General features: G+C 41.8%; 1 protein-coding gene across 1 annotated transcript in view; it reads right to left on the reverse strand.

Moving 5' to 3' along the window:
- The window catches only part of tiam2a (TIAM Rac1 associated GEF 2a), a gene marked incomplete in the record, with an annotated part of 117,728 nt that overhangs the window by 87,618 nt on the left and 8,064 nt on the right, over window positions 1-22,046 (reverse strand). Inside the window, 1 exon segment of the mRNA XM_036150556.1 lies at window positions 1,235-1,321.

A 22,046-nucleotide genomic window follows, 5' to 3' on the forward strand; every position in this document is an offset into this window, starting at 1 on the left:
AATTCTCAAAAAATATTACAAAGAAAATTTTTTATAAATGATTTGTCATACAAAAGTTGTATGTTATGCCCACTAAAACCCCCGGTAAGACTGTAAACTTCACACTTGTCCAGTATACAGTAATGAGCCACAAAAGGCAATTTACAAAACACAATCGGGCTACTCACAGATTGATTAATCCAACAATGTGAATGGAAAATTGAGTGAAAGGAGAATCTGTGGTAGAAAACAAGGCCACAATTGTGAAGCTAAGCCTTGTTAAGAGTTTGGGGGAGATTGACAAGGCATGGACTGTGACCGAGGTCACCAAATATATATATATATAAGAGAATGCTAAGGCTAAGGAGAAGGACTGGAATTTTTGATGCAACTTGTGCAAGATTTTCTTCCACACTTTTTTCCTACCATTCAACTTTCCTTTAACAGACAGAAAGTGGCTGACTGCTGAACAATCATGGAAAACTGAGAGGCCAGCAGTCTTTCCAGGATTGTATAGGGACAACATGGATTTCAACACAATTGAGTATCAAAAACCCTTTTTTTTTATTGGTAAAACAACTTTCTAGGAAAATATTTACCTATTTTTACCATTGATTAAGGTGCATCTACTGTAGGTTTTCATCCTCAAAACTGACCAGTGTGTGTAATGAAGCTATATAAGAAATGAGGTCCAGTAGTTCAGTTGAATTACTGGAATACAATCACTTTTCAACTATATTCTAATTTCTAATTTGCTGCCTAGATACAAAAGGCCATAGAGACGGATAATCAGAAAATGCAGTGACTGTTTCTAGAGCAAAGCAGCTACATGTCTAATATCTTCCATGTGTCTTTAAACTAAGACAGCAATAAGGATTCCTACCACATCTGGTCATTAACGGGTAAGGTCCACCCCCCCTGTCTCTCATTTTACCACATTCTTTCACAGAAAACCCCAGTGAGATAATCAGGCTTCAGGCCGTCATGGTTGTTATGTGTGACAATGCTCAGCACAATAAGAAATCTGAGACCCGGAGCCGTGACCAGACCTAGATTACATTAGGGAGTTGTACAACATGAATCACAGGAAGACTGCTCTTACATAACAGGTGCAGATCAACCCCTTCAATCGACTTTAAGACTTTACCTTAGCTCAAAAAGCAGATTAGGAACAAAGAAGCTGGACATTTGAAGAGCAGGGAGCAATACAAGCATGCTGATAAAAAGTTAGAGACAAAAAGCTGTTGAGACTCACCTCTCTTAAAAACCCTCGTTTCAGAATGAAGATGTTACGTGAGCCTCATTTCCCAAAATAAACTCATTCCTTGGTTGTGTGGCTCACCTGGAACACAAATGGAGAAGGGGAATTAGTGTCTTTCCGCTGCTCTGTAATTTACTTTGCGTAATGAGCTCTGTGCTTTATAAAATACGTGCAACTTAAAGAGTAAACCTAATCCTTAGCTTTTTGCTAAGGACAGTGTTTGGGCATTTGGTGTTGCTCACAAAGAAAGGAATCATTCCAACAGTAAAATTCAAAAAAACAGGTAAGGATGTCTTCATAATGCCTGGAAAATGCTTAGCAAAAATGCCTCCAAGACATGTGCATAAACAGTAATGGAGAAGTGTGTGGAATTTCACCCAGGATAAACTCAGGATAGGGAGGAGTGCATTTTTTCAGTCCAGTCATGCTGTACACAGTCTCTCAAATCCAGCTCTCCCTAATCATCCATCCAAACCAAACATATGTTGAATTTTTCCACCTCCCCACACGTAAATGACGTCTCTCTTCATCAGGCTCGGGAACGCTTTTCAAAGCCGGCTACAGTTTAACCGCCTGTTTATTTTAAAATCTTGGATTCCTCTCGCTTGCTCAGTTTTTTTTTTCTTCTTCTTCTTCTTCCCCCTCCCACTCATCTTTGCCAAATTTGTGTGAAAGCACAATCCAGGGCATAGGAAGCAGTGAGGAGCAATATTTGTGGAGACACCAAAGCGCCTCTTGGCATCTTTGAGGAAGCATGAATGTTGTGCGTAACATAAGCCAACTGCACAGACTTAGCTCAAACTCAGAGTGGTAAGTCCGCCGAGCTTTGCAACACACGAACAGCATGTGTAAGGTTGCAGTGTAAATATCCCCCTGCCAAAAGCCCTAAACTTCTGGCTTAAGTGATCTGCACCACTGCGGTAAGAGTTTAACTGCTTCTGTTTGAATAAACCTTGACTGTTTGGCAAGATTTAAATAGCACTGGCAGCGTAAATGGACTGCTGTTTAAGAGTGCATTTCATATGTGAAACTAAGGGGTAAATTTCACGTAACCTTATGTGCAGGGGGGGGGGGTGCAAGGAAGAGGCACAAAGAGACATGAGGATTCTCTCCCTCTGCAGCTGCTTAAACGGAAAGCATCACCTGATAGATCCAGTGGAAACTTGGCTGCAGACGTTCATGTCTGGTAGTGAACTTGAACCATCACTCTGGGCTGATCAGGAGATTAACTAAACACCGGTCTCACTCGCTGCGAGTCAAAACCGGCAGAGACTCACTTTAAGCAGAACGGATCCTGAGAGAGAGGGACAAACTATAATTCTGGACCCACTTATTAAAATGGAAAAAAAAAGCACCAATAATTACCCCCCCCCCTTGGAGCCACAAAGTCAACGAGTCCTAAGAAAAACTATGCATGGATCGACTTTTTTTGGGAGGTCCATGTGTAAAGAATTCAATTCCCTTTATCAACGTAGGGGAAGATGAAATGCTTTCTAACTTTATCTCCTTTTCCTGTCGATGCTACCATCTTACAATAACCCAATTTAGGCAGAGAACGTACCCTTCGTTGGGGAAGATAAAGCAAAACGTTTCTAAAGGCTTCTACATGAATAACAAGTAGCGTATTCTATTTGTTCTATTCGTTGAATAAAGACTGAGAAAGCAGCTGCCGATGACACCAGGAGTCAACATAAAGCCGCTTGTCGGACTCGTCACAGTCACCGCTTTCTTTGACCGCCGCTACTGATGCTTTTCTTGCAAACGTTTATTCAGCCAAAGCAGGCCAGCGAGTATGAAAGGCTCAAAGGCGTGCCAACACACAAGCCCCTAAGACGCACATGTTAGCCGTCTGCTGCGAGTAGAACTGGTGTATTGTGTGACTTCACTGGGGAAAACAAGACACGTCTTCCTTTTTAGCAGCCAACCGCTGCACGCGGCCTTGAACTCGCCCTCCCTCTTTCCCCTCAGCCCTCTGTTCTCGTCGAAAAGGCTCCCCAAGGGCCATCTGCTTCGGGGCCAAGGGACCCCTGCCACCCTTGTGCCCCTCGGCACACCCCCTGACCCGGTATTCTTCTCACACTGCCACTGGGTGACTCCTACGTAAGCCCTGTGTTTAGTCTGACAGCGCGCGCGTCTCCAGACAGGGATGCTGGTAAAGAATGGGCCACACCTTGGTGTGGCATAAACACAGAAGGTGCTTGAGGTGTTAGGCGTGTAACCGTCATTTTCCCCACATGAAGACCACCATGCATTTGTTTAACAGAAGCTTAGCTTCAAACTACTTCCACAAAGCCCACATGAGCATGAAGAGTCTAACGCTGAATAGTCTTTACACTTGCTGCAACCTATTAACATAGACCAAGTCTCAACTTAGTCTTCATTCTAGATAGTACTTGGCAGACTTTGTCGGATATGGTAATTATAAATGTAAGCGAACCCAAAAAAAAGATACAAAAAAAAAAAAAAAGAATTAAGTTGGACACCTCAAGGCTATATATTCGAGTCCTTTTTATTCCATCTACCTGCAACCCCAGACGCAGGTTTAGTGATATCACGTCCTGTATGGTTAAAATTTAATATAACTGTATAACCACAGTCCCCTTCAGTCATTGTTTCCGTGACTGAAATGAGTAACAAAACGCTGGATAGTTTAAATGAGGATTGAAAATATTACTGTTCTCTTCAGGATTCTCAAGAACATCCAAAATAATTTGTTCCAATTATATTTATTAATATTCATTGTCGCCTAATTAAACTTTCAGTATCTTTATTTTGTATCTTATGTGATGTCAAATGTCAAATTTTCTCTTTTGTGTCCATTATTACCTAAAAAACAAATGAGTGCAGAAGTTAAATACAAATATGATAGGGTGTCTATATAATGCGTGGGGAATGCTTTGCAATAATTAATTAATCTAATGCCTCAAAGATAAATGAGCTAAGCTGAGATATTCCTTGGAAGATCGGAACTACTTTGTGTTATTTTGCAATTAATTAGTGACAGAAACTGGCCTGCTTTGATTCAAAATGTTACTGTTTTTAAAATTCACTTCAACTTACCCATAAAAAGTCATTTTTTTCCCAATTAATTTTTGTTATTAGCTAATTTTTGGTTTTAAATCAAAATTTCACATTTTTATTCTTCTTATGTATTCAGTGTTGTTTTGTCTACCTTTCTTCCTTTATTTCCTGTAAATCACCTTGAATTACCGTGTATATGAAGAGGGCCAAAAAAAAAAAAAACTGAGAAAGGAAAAAACTTTTTGCACATCTGCAAAAGAAAATGTCCCAAATCATGTTTGACCTTTAAGTTGTTTCTTTAAAAAACTTTGTGAGGGTTTTTTTACCTTGCAGTAAAAAAGAAAAAACACAAACAAGGTTGATGCCTTTAGAATTACATCGCTGCAGAGTAACAGCTATGAGGTCATCTGTTTTTTGTAGGGGCTGAATTGCACCGCTTTCCTCCTGTCAATTCAAAGCCCATGTGACTCTTATCACTTTTCTCAAGGTCTGCAAAAACAAACCTCTAAAAGAAACAGAGGTTTTTGCCTTTCCAACTTTAAACTTGAGAAAAAAAAACAACCGCAGCAGGAAGTGAAGAGGAGGAAAGAGCATCTCCTGCTGCAATCTTCTGTGATGTGAACAAGATTTAAAGAATCCCGCATTTGTTTGCTTACAAGTAGAAATGTCTATCTACGAATCACTCACTGAAAGCTCATAATGCTGTATGGTGAATCGAGCCAAAGCCACTAAACATCCATCAGCGCTTGTTGAGTGTTTTTCTGAATTTCTCATTATGCATTTTGAAGCTCTATGGCTGGCTACAAACCAAAAGTGACATGCCCCCCCCCCTCCCTCCCCCCTGAGAGATTCATACACGTATGCTATGGCCATTTCAGAGTGGGACAAGAAAACAGAAATGTTCAAAAAAACACTTTTACAGTATCCATGCATCTAGGAATTTGAGATACAAATCTGCTGCAAATGAATATTTGTCAGGAACAAAATGCCAAGAAAAACAACAACCTTGGAACGTATCAACAAGAGCGATAAAGTCTGACTGTTAAAGGTCACTTTAGCACGTCGGTGTTTACAAAGCATTATGCTGAATGATCCACAGCGCAGCAAGCCAGAGATAAAAACCTATCTAACAGCTTTAAATACGGACCCACAAGTAAACACAAAGGAACCCACACCTGTGAAACCTAAACAATAGGAAATAACCTCCTCACCTTGGCTGCCTCTTAATCCACCAAACAGCAGAAACAAAAGGGACAGAAAGATAAAACAGAATCCATACCATGGCTTACCTCAGCGGCACAGTCTTTAATCTAGGCGCTCTTTGAAGAGCTCGCAAACTAAAAAGTCACACTGGTGTGCTCTAACTTTCAAAGTGGATTCTGTCTAGCAATGGTCAGAGCTATAAGCAGCAGCACACACACACACACACACATAAACGCGCGCGCTCCATCTGACTCACACTCTCCCAGACACACTGGACGACACGTGGAAACTCCCTCCCGACTTTGGCAGAGCAACGAATCACGATCCTCTAAGCGTGGCCCTGGGTTACAAAGCGGAAAGCCAGAGAGAGAGAGAGGAAGGGGGGGGGGGGGGATCTTAACATACGAGTTTGCCCAGGACAAGACACCAAGAGGTTTTCTAGCTGTCATCCATTACAAGTCCACATCAAAAAAAAAAAAATGCTCCACTGGGTAACCGATTTCTTTTTCCATCATCCAGCTTTTCCGTTAGCCAGGAGGAGAAGGATGCAGCGTTTCCAGTAGCCAAGGAGGCATTTTTTTTTTCCAGGGCTGTTTAAGGCAATTGGCCGAGACAAGCTGGCGTGTAATGGCTGCTGTATTGCCTGGGAGGGCGTGATGACTGGGGCTCTTGTCTGACCCTAAATGCCACAGTGACCCCAGGAGGAGCCCAGAGGGGCAGCCGGGGGGAAAGGAAATAAAGAATGTGTGCATCCAAGTGTCCCATGAGTAAGGAAAAGGGGAGTGATTTCAGGTGATCAAGAGTAGGGGGGGGGGGGGGGGGGGGGGGTGTTACATGAGCGGAGCTGGAGTCAATGACATTCCTAATCTTTTTGATGAAAAGAGCCTTTTGATCAGAGGCCAACCACAGAACATTAAGGAAATGTGGTGAAACTTTCCCTGGAGTTAGTTTCTCCTCAATGACTAAAACGTGTCCCAGCAGGAACTAACCTGAGGCCACCATCAGCTGAAGAGAGCACACCCACATAATCCTTCATTTGTCTGTGGTTTACATGTAGAAAACCATTCCCACAGCATGACGCAACCACCACCATGCTTTCTATTGTAAAGTTTTTGCGTCTTCAAACAGGCATTCTTCCATGATCCTGCATTTAGCACCAGCCATCAGTTCTTACAACTTTCCCTTGCCCTGCTAAAGAACAATATTCCCACAGCATGATGGTGCCGTTACCATATTTCACTGTGGGGGTGTTGTTTAACAAGTGGAAAACTAAATACAAATGTGTTCCACAATTTTTACATGTTTTTGTTTTTATTCAATGTTTTTATTTAATCCAAGATTTAATCTCTTTTCATCTTAAAAAAAGAAATCGGCTACTTGCTGTTGGGTTATCATGCAACAGCCCAATAAAGTGACACAGAATCAACAACGTGACATTTTTTTAATTTACTTTGAGGCTTCTGATCAAAGATCAATCACCAAAGATACAATATGGCTAACTATTCCCTGAAATTAGACCGAAGTGTTGACCGAGCCCTGTCCCAGTCAAGATCAAGCTGAGAAGCTTTCACCCCTCCACTTGCCTTCGTTTGTCTGTTTAACAAAAAGGAAAAGCATCCCCACAGCACTGCAAAAACGGAACTAAAAATAAGTTATATTTTCTTAAAATGAGTGTATCTGTCCTTGATTTGAGCGGGTAAATAAGATGATCCGCCAATGGAATAAGACTTTTGCTCGTAAAACAGGAACAGCTCAACGACATCGTCTTATTTCAAGTGCAGGATGTCTAATTATCTTATTGTAAGGGTCAAAATACTCATTCCATTGGCAGATAATCTTATTTATCTGCTCAAATCTAGGACAAAAAGACAAATTTTAAGAACATTTTACTTATTTTTAAATCCGTCTTTGCAATGAGCATCATGCACCCACCACCATGTTTCACCATGCAGACGTTGTTTTCAGGGTGATGTGGAGTGTTTATTGTTGTTCCCATCTGACCAGAGAACCTTTTTTACACATGTTTCCTGTCCCACATGATTAGCGGCACGGCAAACAAAAAACAAAACGTATTCCACAACTTTCCGTATTGTTCTCCATTTTAAACCCCATGCTTCATTTTCCTTCTACCTTACTACTTGGGAGTTGGTTCATCGCGTAACATTCCACTGAAATTACACAGAAGTAAAACAAAGTCAATGACATGTAATGTCTTTGAACAAAGGCCAATCACAAAGCATAGAGATGTGGAAAAACCTTCCCTGGAATCGGATTCTCCAAAGTGTTGTGACTAAAACGAGTCTCAGTGGAGACCGACGCGAGACCGCCGCCAGCCCTAAAAGCACACGCATCCCTCCATTTGTCTTTGGCTCGCATAACTGTGGTCGAACTGGACCCATCAAGAAAGCCACACGAGAACGCAAAACAGCCCCAGAGCCGGACAAGTCCGTTTAGAAAGCTTTCGCGCGCCAGCGGTTTGTCTCTGAGTCACTCGAACCGTCCTTACGAATGAGAACTGCTGCAGCCGCTGGTCTGTTCCTAAACCCATGAGCTGGTCTCCTCTCTAGAAACACATCGTCTTGAATACCAGTTCAAAGTCCTATCCATGCCACGCTGTATGAGCAGCTGTGGAACAGCCTTCGGCCGGCCTAATGTCGACTTGTCAGCCTAAGGACATAACATCCGCAGCGTTCACCAGAACTAAACAACATTGTTAACGACACAATAGTTCTCGTGGCCTAGTCTGGGATCTCCTCAAAGGCTTTTGTGAGCCTGTTGGCCCCAGGCAGCTTAGAAAGGATTGGTCAACACCAGCACTTTGAGCGACTGGTGAAAACATTCAGAGTCAGATGAAGACAGAAGGCGGCTAGTGTGCATATTCATGAAGAGCAGGTGCTAGGTCTAATTTCACCAGGCCAAATTGTCTGACCCCTAATTATTATCAATTAAGGCTCCAATAAGCTCTGATCCCCAGAGCTGAATTAAATCCCAATATATCCATGCACTGGGCCCGCACGCAGCTTAGGTCATTTTCATTCTTGTCTTACACCTCCAGCTGAATGCAGAACAGGAATCTGGAGATCAGACTGCAAAGAAATTATGAACCGATTCAACACAGATAAATCAGACTCCTGTCCATTGGCAAAAGCGTATCCAACAAGAGTTCACATGGTGTGAAACGGAAGTAGTATTCTCATGTTTTGGGGGGGGCGTTGACACAGGATTTAATGTCTTTATCAGGATAATGCCTTAAACTACGGTCAATCCAATCTGATACTGAGGTCTAGATGACTTCTGATAGCCTGATGTCACTAAACTCAATGATCCACGTCCCTCACAGATCCTGATTTTCCAGCTCAGAAATCCACAACCACTCAATCAACACCACCTCACAACAGGATACACTGTAAACAGTGCTTTAACAAGGCTAATTTTAGATTTAACTTCACTGGACTTTGAATTTAATGATTAAAGGTCCTAATAAATAAATCAAAAACTTAGTATTACTCTATGATCTAAAGTGCTCTGGAAGGAAGTTTTTTGTATTTTTAAATCACAACTTTTGACTAGAGATGCAGCAAGATATCTACTGATTACTAGCTTGAAAACATTGAAAGCAAACCACCGTCATACTGACAGTAACAAGCTGATGCTCTGTGAAGAAGATTCAAAATAAACTAAGTTCAATATCAATGAGGTAGGGCTCGGTGATAACTTAAATCATTTAAATAAAAAAAAAAATGTTTAAAAGATACATTTTTCCCCCAAAAATTACAGATTTTTTTTTTTATATCACAATTTTATTTTGCCATTGTACTCATTGTGCTTCCATGAAGAGAATAGCTTCTGAATATATGTTTAGAAAAATATATTGTCAAAATATTGTAAAGAGGAAGCTTTTTTACCATAATAAAAGGCCCATTTATTGACTCATTTACTTGTTTTTAAGCAAGTTTGAAGTTACACAAACGAAGCGAGGCTTGTTCTTAGCTCATTGTGAAAAAGCAGCAAAGTTTTTGTTATATTTTCATTGTTTAAAATGGCAGGGCTGCAATCTTGCTTTACAAGCATGTTTAACAGCTGGCATTTAGATGCACTTTGATTTCCTATTAACACCCTGAATTAAATGCTTGACATAGATTTAGTTTTAAAAATATTTTATTTTATTTTTGTGAGAAAATAAGGAGGTGGGGGGTCGATTAAATCAGATTACGTATAATAAAATCGGACATTTTATTTTTAAGCCACATTGGCCAGCCCTATAAGGTGTTTAAAATGAAGTAGAGAGACACAAGAATTTAAAAAGAAAACAGATTTTTTTACAATATGCTGAGACATGTCTCCCGTCTACTTAAGCTGCTTCTAGAATAAAAAAAAAAAGAGAGAAATATTTTAAATCTTCGTCCTATTAAAAGAAATCAAAGTTGGCTAAAATTGGGATTTGGAAGGTCAAAGGTTTACCGACATCGGAGATAAGCTGCAAAGTCCTCTTGGTGTGGCATTTGTTTTGTTTTTTTATTCCAGCTAACTGGAAGCCAAATGTAGATGCATCCTGTTTAGGGACTGCGCAGCAGCACCTCATCTGATTTTAATAACTACAGTAAGGCATCCATCCCGATAATGTGGTGTTGCAGACATCTTAACCTTTCGAGTAAATTATTCCTTTTATGCAAAACGCATTCATCACATTGCGTTTAATCTCAGGCCGATCGCCTGCGATAATCTATCTCTGATGGAAAACTCATGCGGAAGCAGCCCTCGCTCACGGGAGCGGTCTGACAGATGGGCCGCAGGAAGCGCGTCGGGCCAGTCGGGAGGGAGAAATATGACTCTTTACTCGCCTCGCTAATATTTCAACCGCTCTCTCATAAAGAGCGTGATGGAGCAACGCACGTGGCTGGAGGCCGTTTTACGGTTTGATGCCATTGATTACCGTTGCTCGCTGGGGACTCCAGCGGGCAACAATTTGTGGACAAAAATACACGCCGGAAAGAAATAGACCTTAATTGCCCAATATTAGCGTCAATTAATACATTGCCTCGCAAAGAAAAGTGACTTGAAAAAAAGATCAATGCATCTGGCGAAGCATTTGAAATTAGCTGGAAGGAGGTGGTGTGTGCGAGGGGGGTGTGTGTAATTCTATGAGTGTGTGTCTGAGATAGAGAGAGCGAGACAGATGGAATTTGCTTAAGCTGGGATGCTTTGAATCAGGGTGAAAGGTCAAAGCTTTTGTTTCACACTGGGCTCCGCCCTGAAATCCGCCCTCATCTTACATCTTTAGCGTTTCAAATAGAACGACTCAGCATGTGAAAGGATCCAAGTGTTTTAGGTTGACTTTTCTCGCATTGGTTCTGTTACATCGACACCAGTCTGTCCTAAACGGTGAAATCTGCAAATCCATCTTCTCTTCACACGAGTCAGCCTTTACCAACAGGTCTCAGCGTTGACTTTTAAAATGACTCCCAGCGTGCAGACCGTAAATAATGAACGTGGTTGTGTAGAAATCCAAAATGAGAAGTGGGGTGTTGATGTCTTGAGAAGTTGTTTGAAAGAGACACTGACGCCGTGCGTCCTCAAGGGGGTGGCGGTGTCCACCTGCTGTGTCACGCCAAGTCGTCATACAGTGCTTTGCATGGATTTCTTTTTTTCCTCCACCCTCATTGTGTCACGTTACAACCACAAACGTGAATGCATTATAGTTTGATTTCATGGGATAGATCAACGCAAAGAAGCACGATTTGAAGGTTTTAGAGAAGTAAAGCAAGAGGATGTGTGGTTTTCAACACGTTTTACAAATCAAAATCTGAAATGTGACATTTCGTTGGTATTCAAAGTTCACCAAGTCAACACTACGTAGATTCAGTTACAGCTGAAAGTGCTGTGGGGTATGTCTATTAATGTTGCTCATGTAGCGAGTGAAATACTTTCCCACTCACTGCAGAACAGTTCAGTCTGATTATAGACGGAGCATCTATGAATGTCAGTTTTCAATTACACTTATTTCTCAGCTGGATTTGGATCTGGTCTTTGACTGGGCTATTCAAACATACAAATATGCTTTAATCTAAATCATCCCATTCCAGCTCTGGCTCTTTGTTAGGGATCTTTCTGCTTGAAAGTGAACCTCCATCCTAAACTTGGGAGTCTTTCATAGCCTCTAACAGGTTATCTTCCATGATGGTCCTGCATTTAGCTGTATCCATCTATCAACTTGCCAGCATCTTTGTCCTGGTAAAAGCATCAACACTGCACGGGTCAGGAGGATGATGTGCCATTTTAGTTTTTCTACAAGCAAATCATTTTGTATGTTGACCAAAAAGTTAATCAATGCTGGTCTCATCTCACCAGAGCACCTGTTACCACATTTTTACACTTTACGTAATTTCATCAAAAAAAAAAAAAAAAAAAAGCACTACTCTGTTTCAGTGTGTGGAAAATATGGATAAGTTCTACGGGTATGAATACTACGGAAAATGAAAGGACTTGAACAGCTCCAAAGCTGCAGTACCTGGTTAGTCAAACATCTAGAAAGATCTTCGCTGCAGTGCTGAATCCCAGCAGCAAAGCTCTACAAATCCACGAGTGTCCCAGACTTCACCCGGCAGGGTTATACAGAAAATACCTGGAGGATAAGGGGACAAGTAGTGAAATGAATGGCAGACGGTGCAAATATGTGCAGAATCACAGGGTCAGATAAGAAACCTGAAGGTTAAGGGGGCGGAGGCATGCCCAAGGATGATGATTTTTTTTTTTTTTGGGAGGGGGGGGGGGGGGGGGCAACTTCCTCGTTCCTCGTTCAAAGTGAGAGGAGTTATACCCAATTATCTCGAACATGATAAGAGGAAGCAGAAGAAACGTGCCTTTGAGGCAGAGAAAAGGGGAAAGTATAGCAGATACCCTTCAGGAAGGGCGCTCCTAATCACTGTCCTCATAAATAAGGCAAAAACTTTATCAAATTTTACCTTCCTTTTTTTTTAGGCTCTGTTACAGCATGACTTTTCATTGGGCTCGTACGAGCACGCAACATCTGCATTACAGCCATTAAAATGCTCCAATGTCTCTACAGGAATTGACTGCCGCTGTCCTTTGTGCGCTGCAGGATAATCGGTCTCACGCTTTGCGGTGTGAGTGATTAATGGTGTAAGTCCACAGCTCACTCACTCATTATCATGGCAACATTCGCCATAGGGCACCGTGGCGGTCTGGTGAGACACTCCGATCACTCCCTGAGGTGATCCATCAGAGACCATTGACCACTGCAGACCAAGAAATTAAATAAAGAAATTAAAACAGTCTGCCGCTGGACGTCCACGCAGAAGCGGCAGAGCTTTCACGGGGATTTGGAAGCGGGTAGACATCTGTCAAACATTGATCACTGAATTCATTTGAATAGAGAAATATTCATTGAAGGGGGAAGAAGTCGATTTAAAAAGATTCAAAAGTTGCAAAGGGAATCGTTAAGAGTGTCCCAAAGGTGAGCTAGAGTTACAGAAGCTCAGCCTGGCAGGCAGCTGGTGAGAACGGCTCCATTTGGTGTGTAGTGGGACGGACAACCAAACTCTGGCTCTGTCTCAGCAGACATGCAAACATACCTGCAAAGCTGGTACATTCTGCAGTAGGGGAGGGGCCCGGGGGTGGGGACTGGAGGGGCGAGCTCCATCCATCAGTGCCACAGACACGCATTAATCCCTCTCTGCATTCTTGAGGAGCACTGACGCCAAATGGGAGGTTGCTCCTGCAGCCTCCCCTGCACTGGGTGCCCATTCAACCAAATGCAAGGACATAGACCTTTTTATCCCCCCCCAAAAAAAAAAAAAAAAAATGTGTTGGCATTGCCAGTGCAGATGAATCACCACCGTGTGATTCAGGCTCAGAGAGCGAGCTTCATCTCCCTAAGCCAAGCGCGGCCATATGTTCACGCTAAACTAGCTGTAAAACTGGCAGCCGATCAACTTTTATGGTCTCTTAAAAAGGCCAAATTGTAGATCATAGTCAGACCAAACACAGCATGCATCACTCAGGTCACCGTGGTAGACTTACAACACAAGTATTTGACCTTACGTGTGATTAATAGACGGAAAATTAAAATATATCCAACAAGCCGCTTAAAGTCCCTCACCGCGGTTCATACATTACAGTTATGTCTGCTTAAAGCCTATAACCATGACCACCTGACAGGAAGACGCCATTATGGTGCTTTAAGTGCATTAGTGGCGCTTAGACCAGCCTGGGCCCGTCTGGCTGGTTTGTGGTCAAGGATAGCAGAGAACAAAAGGAGCCACTGTTGAGCTTTTCTTCCACCATACTTGACAAATCGGATCCGGATAAGTGCACTGGCTTGATGCTTCCTGATGAGAACCCATTGATGAGTGAATGTGTGAGGAATTTGAACTAAATCAACTTTCTCTTTATGTGTTAAACGTAGCTTAACGTGCAATCAATAATCCGTTATGCCTTTTCTAAACGCAGACGTTCAGAAAGGAACGGATGAAACAAGTGAATGTCAACCGTTAGCCAGGATCGTACTTCTTCAATGGGTGAAACTGAAAGATGTCTAAAATGCCTCTAAAATATTCCTTACATAATTGTCAAGAGACGATTCCTTCAAATGAAAATTCATCTGATAATTTCAAAGCCTTTATTCACATTCCCCTGTGCTGTGCGAGATGCACACAGATCTTGTATTTCCGCAGGGCAGCCAGCCTGTCTGTCAGTGGAGCATCAGATCGTGGACCCACGTCAGAACCCAGCAACACACAGGAACACAGGATGCTCTGCTAAATAAACCATCTTTCATGTAATATCGGCTTTGTTCGATGAGTTCTGCAAAATCTACATTAATGTTTCTGCACAGTCAGCATATAAATGGTTGAACATGTATGTAGCCTCCAAGGTGAAAGTATCCAACTTATAAAACAGCTTTATAGTTAAAATCTGAGTTTAGAGACACTGACAAGTCTAATTGTTGTCTTTACCGATATAAGGCTGCTCACATTTGCAGAGTGTATATTCCTGAGAACAAATCACCTAAATGGATCTTGAAAACTGTCAGGTAAACATAGACTCACAGCACAGTCCCTGTTCTCAGAAAACTCCCTGTTTAAATTAATATTACTGCAGTTACATTCAACACATTCTCAGTATCACAATATCTTCAGCACGTACAAAAAGCAGTGAAGGCACCATTCGCAAGCACGGTGTTTGCCATAACAACAACCCTCTTCAGTGCGAGGGCTCTAACTGAGGGAAGAAGACTCAAAATTAGCCATTTTCTGTATGAGCAGGTGACATTAATTCGGCCCGGGCCCACACAAGAGAGTGACATTCTCCCATGATGACAGGCAGCCTATAAGCAAAGGAGCTCTTTTTGATTCCTTTGAGCGTTCAAACTGTCTATTACCATGCTGGTTTTCACCATTTTGATACCCTTTCTGCAATCTCATAGTTGAGGGTCTGCATTTTCTAGGGCAGGGGTGTCCTAAGTGCAGCCCCAGAGTCCATGTGTGGCTCTTGGAAAGATGTTATAATCCTCTTTAAGTTTCATAACAAGTAGAAGCACAACTCTTTCTCATTAGCAGAGCTGAGCGAGGACTGTCAATTTTTGCTAATTTGTCCTCTGTGAGAAATGTTTGCATATTACCGCTTTCCAGAACCCGCACAGAAACCGCTGTTTTACCAGTTATGCCATCAGCACTAGTCACCAATGAATGCTAAAGACAACTTAAATTCTGTAGCGTTTGTGTGTTTGTATGAATAGTAAATCTGTGTTTTATATCGTCTGCTCTCTCCTTCCCAAATCAGAAATCTTTGTAATTTAGAATAGAGCTGGGTGATATAGAAAAAAAAGCATATTGATAAAATAGAAATCATATTGATGGATATTGATAATTATCAACAAATTCAAAACATATTTTAAGTGCAGTCCTGGCCATTTTATGCTGTAGCTTGGCGATCTATTTTTAGATACAGAACACACAAACACTGAATTCAAATTCAACCCTTTATTCAACCAACTGTTACCAAAACTGCAAGTATATATTAAAAAAAAAAAAACATGTGCTTTCTGAACTCTGAAGGGGGCGGAGCTTGTCAACAAAGGGTTCCTGGGTGTGCGTTTGTGATTGGTGGGGAGGATGTAGTGACTGTAGTATTAATCTACATGATAAGATGGAATACAAAAGAATTCATTCTATTGAACTTTTTCTTGACCCTTTTTTCTATCGTCGATATACATCTATTGAACGATATATATTGTTATTGAATTATCGTCCGGCCCTAATTCAGACAGATGCATCTCTAATAAGAACATCTAAAAACGCAAACAACAGAGACAACCAGGGGCTCAGCTGTGTGTTCAGCACCCTGAAAGCACTGATACTGGGCAAGACGGACGACATGGCTCCAGCAACACGTAAACACACACACACACACACACAAGCTCTCACACAGATCAATGCCTAGGGCCACAGGTGTGGATGCATATTGGCTCCAGATTAATGGTCTGAAGAATCGAGGTGATCACAGTCATTCAAATGTTACCGAAGTCTGTGTGAGTAAAAGCTGCTTGTATAAGTTTACTTGGAGCTCCTGTCTGTACATACAGTACATGCTTTGACTACAAACTGCGGAGATAAATTATATAAAGGTCACCTGATTTGACGATGATGAACTGGCTCAACACCTGCAGATAGCGATTATCTGCTTCCATGGTTATAGTTTTATGTTATTTTACCTCCCACCCTACTGTTTTACAGCTTGTGTGCAAACCTACCACAACTGGGCGAGAGGTCAGCATGCAATTGGTCGGGAGTGTGCAGAAAGCAGTCTATCACCGGCTTGTTTAGCAATAAAATGTTTTAATTTAAAACACATCTTGCATCTTTAACACGGTGACAATCGGTGGCAAGTTCAAATGAAGTAGATATCGGCTTTCAGGTCTGAATTATCACATGAAATTAGCTGGCAGTCGTTACTGACCTGTAATCCTCAACAGGTGCTAAACAAAGCAGCAAAGCCTCCACTTTGTATTCCCGTGGATAAAGTTAAACGCACACACACACAGAAAACAAAGACTGACCTGTGCAACTAGTTCTACCGTCCACGAGGGTGAAGACCCACGTGAGCTCATTTGATCTCCGCCGAGAAGTCGCAGGCAAATCTCTGGAAAACAAACTCCTTTGTGCGCCTCTGCTCGGGCTTTTGACTGAGGAATTTGCTTTGATAAAAAAAAAAAAAAAAAAAAAAAAAAAAGGCTGATAAAACAGAAACAAGCCACTGCTGGCACCGGATGCCACCTCGTCTCAGGGCACGGCCAAAGCATGGCAGAGCGCGAGCGGCTGGGTCACATGTGCACCTTTTTTTTTTTTTTTTTTTTTTAAACCGCCGTGATTAAATTAAGGCCTCTGCCAAACTCATTATTATCCCATCTACACAGAGAGGCTCAAGAATGTCAATGGGGATCATGCTCATGATGCAGTTGTCACGCACAGTGCGTAGGAAGCAGCCTTTTCACACGATTGCGGACAGTAAATCAGCGACATGTTGGAGCTGACAGGCCCTCTTTTGTGGCTTTGAGAAATTACAGGCCAGTCCTGAATTTTTAATTCATTAAAAAGAAATTCCTCGACTAATTGAGTTACTGCTTACAGGCAGATGTGACAGGGACGCAGGGGCTCACAGGATGAGTTGAGAGGGGCGGGTGGGTGGGTGGGGGGGTGTTCGACAGGCAGATGCTCGGGCCTGAAGAGGTTTCGGAGGGTCAAGCTGTTCCATTACGAGATGACAAGGGTGGCATTTATTCACAGGCTTCTCCTCCTGAGCAGGGAGAGAGATGCTTGACCCTTGAGGCAAAAGCTAACCACAGACCCCCTACTGTTTCTCTCCTGGTTACTGTTATACAGTAACAGTGTCAAAAAAAGAAGAAAAACTTGTCAAGAAAAAAAAAAAACGCGAACGGTAGTTACAAGAAGATAAAAAAAAATTTTTAATAAATAATCTGCACCCCAAGTGATCACGAGAATTCATGTTGACAGGCCTAACCCACTTTAAAAGTCAATAATGTCCACAGAGGCTTATAATAGTTTGAGAAATCCAACTTGATCTGACTTGTCAGTCTGAAACGCTTTTGTGTCAGACGCCATCAAAGAGGAGCTGGCATGTGGCTGCGCACAGTATCAAGAGCACAACTGTTTCATTTTTGTGCTGGTACTGCTTTTTTTTTTTTTGAGCAGATAGCCGAACTGACTGGCTTGTTTCCAAACAATACCCTTTTTTTTTTTTTTTTTTTTTTTTTTTAAAATGGGAATATGCTAAATGGATGAGTTCTCAAGGAGGACGACGACACAGTTTATGCCAAGGCTGCAAAAGATAGCTCGAGCTGGGAGTAGACAGCTGGACAACCAGGGCAACTGACAGTGCTGCTGATGAGTGTAAAGTTAATCGAGTATGAACATTTTTATCTTTACATGATCATTAGCAGTAGCAGTGTTGCCTTTTTTTTTCTCCCTCTGAGCCAATTACACCAAATAGCAGAGAGAATGTGTGACGGTTGCAGTCGCCCAAGTATTTTTAACTTCTCTTCCATCCAGCAGACGTGTTAACCTGACAACAGCCAGCTGCATGTATCGCTCCGCCTAGCTCCACTCACATACATCTGGGACATCGCTCATTGAAAATGATTTCCCCAACCAAATTTTTGGTCTGGCCAATCAGGACGCAGGGCGGGTGTTTCATGGATGTGACGTAGTGGAGAAGCCACCGTGAGATTCCAACAACAATGGCGGCTCGCATCGAGGAAGCAAGCGTTAGCATTGATGCTGCTATTTCTTCCGTGTTGTCCAATCTACCTAATATTGTTTCATCAAAAGAACATCAGAGAACGGCTCGGGCGGTCAGCCCAGGATCGACTCCGACCCGCGGCGCTTTGCCACCTGTCTTCCCCCCTCTTCTTAGCGTCGGTGTGAGAGCGGGGGGGGTGGACGACACGTTTTCCGCGGACCGGCTCGCGGAGCGGGGGGGGTGGACGACACGTTTTCCGCGGCCGCCTCGCCAAGATAGCGCTGCGGGAAACCCTGCACTACAGCCGCAAACACATAAAAAAAAAAAAAAAAGTTTTGTTTTTTTTCCGCGTCGGTCTCATCAGCGTCACGGGTTAGCTTCGGTGTGAGTGGTTGAAATAACACGTCGATAAAGATGACAGACAAGTGGCTTATCCAATCATATGCAAGGAGTTTTGATAAGGCCCAGGCTTCAGTAAAGGCAATTCCTATGGCCGTGTCCCAGATGTATGTGAGTGGAGCTAGGCGGAGCGAGACATGCAGCTGGCTGTTGTCAGGTTACAGACGTGTAGCATTGGGTCAAAAGTTACTTCTTAGGATCAAACGACATGTGTGAAAACTACTGCAGGTGGACTAATATTTCAGTGGCCAGACAGAAGTCTTGTGAAGAACATTTTAGAACTGTGCTACATTAGTGCAGTTGACCACTCATTGGTAAAACCCCAGTCAAGTCTACCATCCACCATTATGCCTCAGACACTCCAAGTAATGTAGTCATACACAGCGCGTAGGAAGCAGCTTTTTCACACGATTATCAGATGACTTGAGAAGGGCAAAACTGTACTCTACTGTGTGATATGGCAATAACCAATGGCCGAGGATTTAAGGCAAACATAAAAGGAAAAAATAAAAAGGAAAACCTCTGTGCAGTGTGGATTTGGCACACATCATTTTCCCACCATTAACACACATTAAACAGCAGGCTGTGCACCAACCCATATCAAATCACTGTATTACAGTCAGGAATTGTGTCTTTGGTAGCATTTGTGCTTAAAAAGCAGAAACATCAAAAAGGCACCCACTGATGTGTTTCGACTTTTAGGATTTTTTTGACACTTATTTAGTGACCAATGCTCTATATCGACTTTGCTGAGCTTCATGCCTTCTTTGGTACAATTTCGGCATTCCAGATGAGACATCATCGCGCTCCTGTAATGTTAAGTTGCTTCATTTGTGCTTTTTTTTTGTTTCTTTTATATGATTTTTTGAACACATTTCTCTACTTCTGACAAAGGAAATGAATGCAACTATCATGTGTTACAACCCTGAACATAGCCAAAAGGAAAAGGCTGTAAAAAAAAACACATTTGCCCTTTATAAATACACTGGCCTAGAACTCCCATGGCTAAAGCTTACTGCACAGCTTGTCAAGAGGCCAGGACATTACACAGGATGATATGGATGACTGTCGGAAAGAGTGAGTACAGTCTTCCAAGCTTGTTAAAATACTTGCCTGTGGCACAGTATGATAGCATAATTGGCAAAAGCAGCAGGCATGTCTGGGACCAAACATGAACGTGTAGAGAACCCCAGAGCATTAACAGCAATCGTTTTGGGGAAGCTTCCCACGAAATAATGGCCTACTTTGTGTTGAGCAAATTGAAGACCCGGCTGAGTGTGTAAGAAGACGAAAAAAAAACAAGACTGAAATGTGTTAATGTTTTAAACACTGAACATATTAATCACAGAGTGGAAAGGCAGATGATATACGAGACCAATAACACAGGACATGACAAAAAGTTAGGCTTCCTACACCTAATGATCATTTTACAAGTTGGGAAAAACCCAGTTCCTGGTGGTTCGCCTTATTTATATTAGTAGCTTAAAGGCCGGCAGGTTAAAAAGAAGCACTGTAAAATATCATATGTGCTTTAAAAAAAAACAACAACAAAAAAAACACTAGTTTCCAGGGCAAGAAAAGACCACTCGTTTGCAAGCATGAGATAAAAAGGTTTTCAAAATACCTTCCAAATGATATCCATTTAAACAGAGGAAACGGGCAATCCCAAATACAAACCAGCACGTCAAAAAGCAAAAGCAAAGTGCCCGAGGACGGATAAGTGAAATTACGCTTTGGTAGTTCCAGTTTGTATTGACAGTGAAGATTAATTGCTGTAACTCAGATGCCAAAGCGTATCCTCTTCAAGTCAGTGGGTTGAGTGACACAACATCCCTCACCTATTAGTCAGCAGTCAGGGCGTGCTCCTCGGTTCACCAACCTTAAGAGACTGAGAATAAATGATTTCACCCTTCCAAAGGGGGAAATAATTTTGAGCGAATGACATCACTGCTGTAAATCAGATTCCGTCAGAGGCAAGGTGAACATCAAGGACTGTACAGCTTATGAGGAGCTGTTATCATGTCTATGATATGCCAGAACAATTCCTCAAAGCAGATGAGATGGACATCAAATCACTCAGATTAGGATGTTGAGGATATTATATAAAAAAGGTAAAAAAATACTTATTGTATTATTATTATTTAGCAATAAAGAAGAAAAGGCCAAAAGAGACCACTCATAGGGGATCCCTCTAGGAAAGCAAACAATTGTCAAGTCGAGTGAATCCATCAGAAGGTTGAAGTAAATTGTGCCAGACGTCCAGTACAAGGTACTGCCAAAGCTCCTAGTAACATCTTACGGGACAAAGAAATAGAAGACGCCAATGTGCAGAACACTTAGATAAAATAAATGCAAATTGTCTGTCAATCTATTAAACCAAAGATTGGCAGAGAAATTCACAATACATTACATTTTAGCATGAAGATAAGTTAGGAAACACCTTCTCCAATGAGACTAGAATGTCTGGGTGTGGGTGGAGGGATATTCATGGTATCAGACAGTGTGTTTACAGAAGCCCGCTCAGCTGGTTAACCTACACCTACGATCGGGTTAAGGGGCACAGGATTATTAAACTGAGTTTTTTTCACATGGAAAGATTTATAATCCGCCGACATAACTGTGAGTCCAGTGGTTGGAATGCTAAGAGGCAGCATTTATGAGCGAGCCTGGTACCATCAGATGTGATACAGTCTGAGGAGATGGGGGGGTATTTATGTTGCACAACAGTCCCAAACAGCAACATCCTGGGAAATAACCTGAACTCTGTAATCCGCTTTACTTCAGATCAACCTATAGACAAAGTCATCACACATAAAATTGCTTTTCTTTCTAGATTTTTTGACTTTTTTCCAATATATTTCTTACTTGCCTGCATTATTTTTGTCAGATAAATCAATTTCAGTTGAGATCTGGGGCTTGCCTTAGAAATGAGACCACATTTTTCTTAACCCAAGCATATACCAAAGTCCGGCCCGGGGGCCATTTGTGGCCCCTGTACTCATTTTGGGAGGCCTCCCAACTACATTTCAAGAAAGATTTAGTCCACCAGCACAGGTGGCTGATGCAGATGGAAGATTTTATTTTTTAATTAGAGCAAAATTATTACAGAAACTTTAAAATCCTACAATTGAAAAGGTTAAGTACAACACAAAGTATTCATCTTTTAATAAACACACTTGACATTCTCTTTAATTTCATAGTAACATCTATCCAATGACATTTAATTACTCAAATTCAGAATTTGGTGCATTAAAGTCTGTTTTGAATTCAGTTATTAAAATTGGCTAATTACAGCAAGTGTTTTCATAGAACAACTGACCCAAATACTGTTCTTATATTGCTATACCAAAAAGAGTTATGTTTATTATTGTTAAAACAGTCAAATTAAATTATTCAAAATAATTAG

This window comes from Fundulus heteroclitus, chromosome 19 (genome assembly GCF_011125445.2).
Source record: "Fundulus heteroclitus isolate FHET01 chromosome 19, MU-UCD_Fhet_4.1, whole genome shotgun sequence".
Lineage (NCBI taxonomy): Eukaryota > Metazoa > Chordata > Actinopteri > Cyprinodontiformes > Fundulidae > Fundulus > Fundulus heteroclitus.